This window comes from Geotrypetes seraphini, chromosome 1, assembly GCF_902459505.1.
Source record: "Geotrypetes seraphini chromosome 1, aGeoSer1.1, whole genome shotgun sequence".
NCBI classification, from domain to species: Eukaryota; Metazoa; Chordata; class Amphibia; order Gymnophiona; family Dermophiidae; genus Geotrypetes; species Geotrypetes seraphini.
This window is the reverse complement of record NC_047084.1, coordinates 56125929-56136067: the sequence shown is the minus strand read 5'-3', so window position 1 is coordinate 56136067 and position 10139 is coordinate 56125929.

Here is a 10139-nt window from a genome sequence, read left to right as displayed (position 1 = left end):
TTCCAGATGAAGTGCGGGACACGCACGAGTAGCCGTTTCCACAGCTTTGTGCAATGCAGCACTCAGGGAACCAGCCCGAAGACCCTGCATTGATTGCACCGTGGACCGGCCTGAAGCTAACACCGGAAGGGGGGGGGGGGCAGGCCAGAAGGCAAGGCACATGGAGGGAGAGAGACAACAATGGTAGGGGAAATGCTTTTATTTTTTTTATTTAGTGATTTTACATCTGCCCTAATTTTCTGTCCTAACTGTCTGTTCAGGAAGAAATGCATTTGTTTGTTTTTCTTTGGGGGTTGTACTACTTGCAGTCTTACATCTTAGGGTTTGTTTGTGAATATTAGTACTTTTAGTTTTTTGGTCCTGCATTTGCATGGGGTTATCTGTTTTCTGGTAGGAATGAATGTTGAAAAGCATACAGTGTGCTTTGTGTATTTTAATTTTGTGGTTAACCATTATGGGCTCCTTTTACAAAGGTGCGTTAGGGCCTTAACGCACGGAAAAGCGCATGCTAAAATGCCACGCATGCTAGCCGGCGGTAGTTTTTTGGTAGTGCGCGATATGGTGTGCGCTAATCCGGTGCATGCACTAAAAACGCTAGCACACCTTTGTAAAAGGAGCCCTATGTGTTGTTAATACGATTATATTGTATGTGTGTATATTTGAAAAAATGGTGTTACAATTAGTACTATTATGGCAGCGAGGTCTGGGGCGGAGATTGGGTGGAGATGGGCATGACGTAGCCCAATGTTCTTCAACTGCCAGTCCGCGGACCGGTGTCGGTCCACAAAATAGTTATTTTATTTCCACCGGTCCATAGGTGTCAAAAGGTTGAAGAACACTGTTCTAGATGAATATTTGTGGGTTTTTTTTTGTTTTTTTTTAATAATTTGTTCTTTTTCCTTTCCCCCTTCCTTTTTGTTGTGCTTTGTTTTTAATATGAAGGGGAGACAAAGACCAAAGGTGGTAAAAGGTCCCAACATCCATTTTATTTTTCTTTTTGGAAGTAAAGAAAATGCAAGTGAGGTTGAGCAGGATTGTGTTTTCTACTGCTAGCGTATAGCAACCTATTTGTTTAGCAACTGGATATTTTTTTAAATCATTGTTTCTTGCTGGGTTCCCCTCTAGCAAAGAAAGATTTCCTAGAATTTCCCCTCCCCCTCCTAACAGTATTATCTAACTTGTCTGCTTTTACATTGAACAAGAAGAGAAGAATATAAATTATTCTGACCTGATAGAGCAACTTATAATGACTTTCAGCAGGCTGGATTCATTTTATATGCAGAAGGATGCCTTTTGAAATGCGAATAAATATTAAAATGAGAACTAAGATATATATTTACATTGTTTGAAGAGTGATAATTCCAGTCCTTTTTTTTCCTGGGGGATGGAGCATGTTGAGATGCTTTTGTGTGAGCTTAGGTAACCAAAAACCATCTTGAATGCTACAAAGGCAAGGAATGTGTTCTTTTGTTTTTCCACACTTTTTAATCTTACCTGCTGGATAAAGGCCTAGAATTGCAGTACTGAAAGAGAAAAGTCTGTCTTTAAAAGGCTTGGATTATCATTGCACTACTGTCTGCAATAAAATAAATTGAAGGTAACTAAATTCCTATTTTCTAAAATGCTATTTGTAAACCATGTATCTATTTACTTTACAGCGGGAGGAGGAGGGTTTAGAAACATAGATTTAACGAAGGCCTAAGGATAACAGTTTGCTAAAAAAAATAGCTATCTTACAAAAAATAACCTATATCATCTGGCTATTATCTTAGCTATAATTTCATAAATGAATATTTATTTTCAGTTTTGTACTTATTAGAATGCCATAATTGTAATATAATTACTCCCCAATGAATTTGAGGCCTTAAGCAGGCCTGGTGTTTCTGGCACAAGGGAGATTTCCTCGTTTTCCCTCAAGTATGTACTTGTAGTTACCTAAGTGCTTGATTATGTCTTATCCTTTACTGGTTCTTTAATATTTCCAGGCCGTAAAAACTGTGTCTAGATAATAGGCTACTATAAAATCTTATAACTATTCCTTTCATCAGCTGTATATGGATTTTGACGTTACCTTGAATCAGCTCATTTTGGGGGGAACGGATGTTGATTTTTGCTCAGACTTGTTTTCAGTCTTGTTTTGGATTACTTTTACAGCTAGTGCTTATTGTACTTTAGATGTTTTAATATGCTAAGATGAACCCTGAGCTCCAAAAAGGTTTCTTGCCTTCCTCTGACTTATCACAAATAATTGCTCAAACCTAGGAAATTTGAAAAGGAGTGATATCTTCTTTCAATGCAGCAGTCGTGACTGAGTGTAATACATCTATCTGCCTTTCTCTATAACTGTTCTATTTATTTACTCATATTTCTAAATTCGTAATTTCAAAACTCATAATTATAACACCCCACACCATCTAAAATGCAACTTTAAATCAATAAATTCACCAATGCATACTTTTAGATATTCTTTTTTTCCCGTCCCAGATCTTAACTTGCTTTCAGTAAAAGGCTATGTTTAGTTCAACTGAGTCTTGTAGTAATCAGTTGGTTCATGGAATGCTGTAATTTACTTGCCATGCCATAAAGGTGCATCTTCAATAGGATGTCTTAGTCCAACTTTGGATGTTTCCCGCACAACATCTAAAAGTTGGGGTGGGGAAACATCGATTTAAATAAAAACAAAAAAACGCTAGACGTCCAAAAATTGTTTTTCTTCAAAAATGACCTATTTGGACATCTTAGCTGTCAGGATGTCCATCCTTAGAATGCCTAACTTAGTTCACTATTTTCGACCACAAAAATGGCCAAGTTTAAAATGTCCAAATCCAGTCCATTTGGACATGGGAGGTGCCAGCATTGTAATAGACAGGCCACACAGACTTGCCAACAAAGCAGTGAGGCACCTTAGAGCTCACTGTTGTCAACTTCACATAACTCACATATACATCTCACCATAACCCCCTTATAATATATGGTGAGCCCTCCAAAATTCCCCCAAACCTACTTTACCCATCTATCACCCCAACAGCCTATATGGCTGTAGGTGGCACCTACTCTATATGGTAGTATTGTAGGGATTGGGTGGGTTTTGGTGGCCTCACACTTTCCACCCTAAATGTAGTGGTTGAAGTGTCTTATGGGCCTGGGTCCTCCTCTCTATGGTTCACTATCCACCTACTAGGCTACTTAAGACACCTGTGTACTACTCTTCTAGGCTTTCACATATCAGACACTTTTGTTCTATAAGTTTCAAGTTTTATTAGGATTTTATATACCGCCTATCAAGGTTATCTAAGCGATTTTTACAATCAGGTACTCAAGCATTTTCCCTATCTGTCCCCGTGGGCTCACAATCTATCTAACGTACCTATAGACAGGTACGTACTGTTTCATTCAGATCTTTGTGGGGTGGAAAGAGGTCAGTAACCACAGGGGGAATATGGGGAGGCAGGGTCATTACTTAATCCCTCCAATGGCCATCTAGTCAGTTTAGGTACCTTTTTTTTTTTTTTTTTTTTGCATTTAGACACATTTAAAACAAGTCTTGCTCAGATCTTCTAAGTTGTCTTGGTAAATGTTTGATTATCACTGCAAGACATCCAAGTACTAGGCCCACCTATAACATGCCTCCAACATGTCCCCTCAAGCTTGTTTGTACTTCTGAATTGATTGAATTTGTGCTCTATCCCTATTATAACAGGAACGATTAATGATGTTGTCTTGACATGTTTATGTTATATGTGATAATCGGAGGGAAACAAGATTTTATGTATGCGGTATATAATTTTTTTAATAAATAAATAAAATGTCCAGAAAGTCAGCTTTTAAAATCAGTACTTAGACATTTTGGCAAGAAAAATATCCAAGTGTCACTTTATGCCATTTTTTTGATGGTAGGAGTTTGAGATGAAAGAGAATTAATATATAGGGAGAAAATTTATCTATGATGTATATTTATGTACCAAAATTATTATTTTCATCCCTCTTGCCAGGGAGTGTTTCGTGGTTTGTGGAAGGAGGAAGTGGGCATCCTTCCTGCCGTGGACAGTGTGTGTGTTTGTGTGTGTGTGTGTGTGTGTGTGGGGGGGGTCAGGGTTGGCTTTTGTAGGAAAGTGGACATCCTTCCTGCCGGCTGACTTGCAGTGGGGTTTGGGAGATCCCTGCCATGGCCACTGAGATGATTGCAGCAGGGAGATTTCCTTGCTGCGTTCAGTTTAGTGGCTGCGTTTAATTGAAATGTAGGCCAGCATTTCAAAGGCGTATAGTTCAGGTGCTTATTGTGACCCTAGGGCAGGGGTCTGCAACCTTTAAGACATAAAGAGCCACTTGGACCCGTTTTCGAAAAGAAAAAAAAACTTGGAGCCGCAAAACCATTATAAAACAAATCTAACACTGCATATATTGTTTCTTATCTTAATGCTATATACAGGATCATGCAGTTAGCTGTCAATCTGAAGAAAAAAAGGACTTTTTCACTTAACAATGTAAAATATATTTTTGCACATTAATAGCTAATTAAAATATTAAATTTACCTGGTTAATGGGATTTTTGCTCCTGAACCTCAGTGCACAGTGTCTGCACATCAGGGCTGTAAGACGTCACCTTCATTTTCACACAGGCTTGCAAGCTGTCATCTGTGAGGCGTGATCGATGTTTGTTTTTAATATAGTTCATGTTGGAGAAGACCTGCTCACATACATATGTGGAGCCGAAGATCGACAGCACTCCAAATGCATACCTTTTCATGTTTATATAAGTGTTGGGGATGGCATTCCATGTTTCGAATACAAGTTTGTCCAGTTTGGGAAGGTTTTCAATATCAGTCCATTTATAATTCTGAGCCATAATGGCCTTCTGACGGGCAACATCCTCAAGAGTAGCGGTCAAGCATTTGAACTTGGACACCCATAGATCTTTGTCGGCTATATCGGCCAATTCCATCTCAAGATCAGGTTGACTTACACCTGTAAATGCAGTCATATTCAATAGGGATGGATCTATCTCCAGGGGAGTGACAGGGAAGGATAATGTGGTTTTTTCCTCTCTGAACTCACAGAATCGTTTCCCAAATGAACTTTGCATTGCGGTGATTGCAGACTTGAAATATTCCAAATTGATTGTATCATGACTTTGTTTGAACTCTCTCAAAGAGGGAAAGTGAGACAGTGTGCCTCTCTGTAAATCTTTGATAAACACTGTCAACTTGCGCTCGAATGCCAAAACCTCCTCCAGCATATGCAGGGCTGTGCCTCCTTTCCCCTGAAGGGTTGTATTTAGCGTGTATAGATGTGCTGTCATGTCTACCATAAAATGTAATTTTTCCAGCCACTCTGGCTGTTCCAGCTCAGCAAAGGTGAGCTCTTTGCTGTCCAGGAAGGTTTTTACTTCTTCCAAACATGTGACAAAGCGTTTTAGCACCTCGCCTCTGGACAGCCACCGGACCTTGTTGTGGAGCAGGAGGTCAGAATATTTGCTTTCAACCTCATCCAATAACAAATGGAACTGGAGGTGGTTTAAACCCTTTGCCATTATCTTATTTACAATCTGAATGACCACACCCATCACTTTTGTGCATTCCGGCGGAAATGTTTGAGCACACAATGCCTCTTGGTGCAGGATGCAATGAAATGACAGCAGCCTTCTACCCAACGCCTTCTGCAGTAGAGCCATAAAGCCCTTCTGTGCTCCTCTCATGCTCAGTGCCCCATCAGTAGCTACTGAGACCAGGTGGTTAGTGTTTATTTTTTTAGCAATTAAAAAGTCCAGGACAGCCTTACAGATATCCTCACCCCTTGTTTGGTCTTTTAGTGGTATCAGCTCAATCAGTTCTTCCTGTGGCCCAAAAGAGTTCACATATCGGCAGAACAGCGCTATTTGTTCAATATCACCAATATCTTTGGACTCATCACAGGCAATGGAGTATGCCATAACTGAATTAATGTCTTGAATTTGCTGTTTGCTAATGTTTTCTGCCATTTTTAGGGTTCTGTCTTTGACAGTCTTCGCAGAGAGTGGCATGTTTTTGATTTTCTGCACAATTTCATTTTTGTTTTTAACGTCCATGTATAGATGTTCCGAAATATTAATGAATGCTTCTTTTATATACTCTCCATCGGTGAAGGGCTTCCCGTGCTTGACTATTTCCTGAGCGGCCACAAAACTAGCATATGTTGTGGTATTTGTAGACTTCACCCACTTCTTGAAATTATTTTTGCTCATATTAACCTTCCTGATAAGTTCTGCAACAGCTTTTCGTCTCTCATCTCCATCTGTATATTTTTCAGCAAAGGCTGTGTGTTTATTCTGGAAATGTCTTGCAACATTGGACTTTTTGTGGTTTGCTAATTTCTCACCACATATTAAGCATACTGGTAAACCAGTCTCGTCAGTAGAGAATGCAAATGATTCTGTCCACGTATCATTAAACACTCTGTTTTCTTCAGAAATTTTTCTTTTCTTGCCTTTATCCATGGATGGCCTACCAGGGGGTTGAAAACAGCAACGTAAGTAGAAATCACAGGGCCCCATACCAAAATTTGCTATGCCCACTTCCCCTTCCTTTACCTGCAACCTTTGTGAAAATTGTTCGGCGTTTCTGCCGCAATACCACTGTACTGCTAAAAATCACATATCACCACCATTACTGGGCCAATAAGCACCTCCTCTTCATGTCCCCTCTGTATCTCTATCCTTATTCAGTAGGTCCTGCTTACCCTTTCTCTTCTTTGTGTCACTATCTCCATTTTCAGCTTTCCCCCCCTTTTCCTTTGTTACTGCACCCTGTAGCTAGAATCTTTCCACCCTCCCTCCACTCCGGCCCAGCCCAGTATGAAATATTTCCTTTTGTTTCCCTCCCCTCTCTCTTTCTCTCTCTCTTCTCCTCCCTCACCCACGAGTCCTGCATCTGGCCCTCTCCCTTCTACCTGCACCTGGCACCCCTGACTTAGAGCCATAGCGCACGAGAGAGACTCCCATGGGGATGAAGACAGCCTACCTAAATTCTGGCGATGCGGGCATGCAGCTTGCGGGTCTGGCATCGCGGCGGGAGATGGCCATGCTGGGCGGTGGGCTCGGCGCGTGCACGGATGGGGGCCTTGCTTGCTGATTGGTCCGGCGGCTCGGCGGGGCCGCTGGACCAATCGGCGGGCAGGGCTTTCGTCTGTGTGCGTGCTGGGCTCACTGCTCGGCGTGGCTGTTTCCCGCCGCGACGCCGGACTTGTGGGCTGCATGCCTGCATCGCCGGCTGTTTTCATCCACGTGGGAGTCCCGTGGCCGGAGCCGCGGCAAAGGTGGAAAAGAGCCGCATGCGGCTCTGGAGCCGCGGGTTGCCGACCCCCGCCCTAGGGAGATGCCTAGGGCTGCCTAAGCTCGACTAATGCCACCTGTGGGCAAAAACACACCCATGCCCAGGCTTGGGCAAGCTTAAACATCGCTATGCAACTCCCTCAACCGTGACAGATACCTACAGGTTTCAGCTACTGGAGTTACGTCGAATCTCACTCCAATCTATCCAAACTATCTCATCATTTTCAGAATACAGACTGTAAAAGTCTAGCCAGATCCATCCTCATGTTCCAAATTACTGGAGTTCCTGACAAAGACCCCCCCCCCCAGCCCATCCTAAACCAAATTACCATGTATGGGACTCAGAATGTGCAAGTCTGCCCAGTACCGGCCTCAGTTCTTCAATTTCCAAATGGTTGTAAACAGTAAAACCTATTTTGAAGAAAGAAAGATTAGATATTAAACAATTGAGCAATTTCCAGCCTATTTCTATTACTTCATATTTAGGGAAAGTGTTGGAGAAAGTTGTCTTGCCACAATTAAAATCATTTATTGAGCAAGTAGATTGTTTACATACCAGTTTGGGTTTCAGCAGGCTCATAGTGTTGAGATATTATTGGTGTCATTATTGGATGTTCTTCCTTTAGGACTGAATCATAATATGACCCTTGAGGGGGTGCTGAAAAGTTCTCAGCCCAACCAAGAAGACAATGATGTGGATATGGTTCAATCAATGATCTGAAACAATGTCAAAACAGAGAATTTCATTTCTGCAGATTGGCACTTAATGAAATAAGATAACACTCTTTTCAGCTACAGTGGCAAAATAACACTCAGAACTTAGGAAGTTGGTTGGTTGTGCTGATAACTTTTCAGTACCTCCTTGTTTTGTTTGCTTTCTTTGGATGTTGCAGGTGCTTTTGATGTGAGCCAATGTGTTACACTGGTTTTCTTCATACTTGATGGATAGAACCTTTTGAATATGTAATGGTTGGTCAGTGTCTAATGAGAATGCAGTGGGAAGAGGCATGCAGCAAGGGTCCACCCTTTTGGCATTACTGTTTAATATTTACATGGTATCTTTGGTTGAGTTATTTGAGTCATTGGGAGTTGGATATATACAACATGCAGATGATATATTGATGCTGTTGTTTTTTTTTCCAGTGCATGTTTGTGGGCAAGAGCTGAATGCTGAGTTGGATTATTATGAGGGATCTTCAAAATGTTTCAGCACTTTTATTTTATTTTTAAACACTATTTATTAAATATCTCAAAAGAAATTCCATCACTTTTCCATGTAATCCCTGTTTTGTGATACATTTTTTCCTAGCATCCTACTAACTTCTTAATGACATCAGAAAATAATGTTTTTTGGTTGAGCATGGAAATATGAAAGTATAGAAACTTTTTGAAGGACCCTTGTTATGTGAAGAATGTTGAAGATTGGATGTTTGCTCATGGGTTAACTTTAAGTGTAGGAAAAACTGAAGTGATGTTTGTTGGGAGAAATGGTTATGAGTTATGGCCTAAACCAGGGGTAGGGAACTCCGGTCCTCGAGAGCCGTATTCCAGTCGGGTTTTCAGGATTTCCCCAATGAATATGCATGAGATCTATTTGCATGCACTGCTTTCTATGCATATTCATTGGGGAAATCCTGAAAACCCGACTGGAATACGGCTCTCGAGGACTGGAGTTTCCTACCCCTGGCCTAAACAGATGAAAGTGTTAGAAGTAAACCTATCTGTGAAGAAGAATATGATGGTATTAGGGTAAAACTTGATTCTGGATTTTTTTTTTGAAATGTCAGATTGTAAAAACTGTGCTATCTTGTTTTGCTCAACTGCATCTGCATCTGCTACATCGATTGAAGCCCATGTTGTAATCTCTTGATTTTCGATCAGTAGTTCAAGGGATGGTATTATCAAGGTTGGACTGCTATAATGCCCTATACCTTGAACTATCCAAAATGAGGTGGCAGGCATTGCAGTTAGTACAAGATGCAGTAGAATGATTTGTTACAGGAGCTTTAAGAACTGATTTAGCCATGTGTTGCAATGGCTAAATTGGTTGCCAGTGATGTTTAAAGTACAGTATATGATTACTGTATATCCATTGTACATCAAGCTTTGTATCATGTAGTACCATTGTACATCAAACAAATATTGGCCATTTATCAACCTGTAAGATCCTTGCAAACTGAAAATGTTATGTTATTGGACATAGGAGTTCAACCTAGATATACAGAAATGAGAAGGTCTGCATTTTTTTTTTTTTTTTTGCAGGAGTTAAACTGGATGCTCTTGTAGGTCAGCTACAGATGTGTGCTGATAAGCTTTGTTTTTGTTTTTTGTTTTTAAACCAACAACTCTTAAAGACGTCAGCTTTTTGTAACTGCATTCCTATGAGATGATGATTATTTTGTTCTCTTGAATGGGTGATATGTCATGAAGAAAAGGTCCTGTTATCTGTGTATTATGAATGTTTAATCTGTTAACCATCTAGGGCTTAGAAGGTATATAAATTTTTAAAATAAATAAATTTATATACCCTTCATTTTCTGATTAGAGAGCCACATAATGTTATTCCTAAGTCTAACACTCCATAACCTCAATATATGCTCTCTAGTTTTATATGCTGGAATTCAAAAAACTAAACATAACCTAAAAAAAACCTAAGAAAACAAAATTTTGTTTTGTTAGTTTTTTGTTTAAAGTTATGTTTAGATTTTTGAATTCCAGCATATATTACTGTCAGGTTTTAGGAATTCGGTAATTAATTTGAGCATTCTCCTAAATAATTTTGTTATTACTCTCTAGTTTTACCATTTTTACCTCTCTTGAATAGATTTGGTTC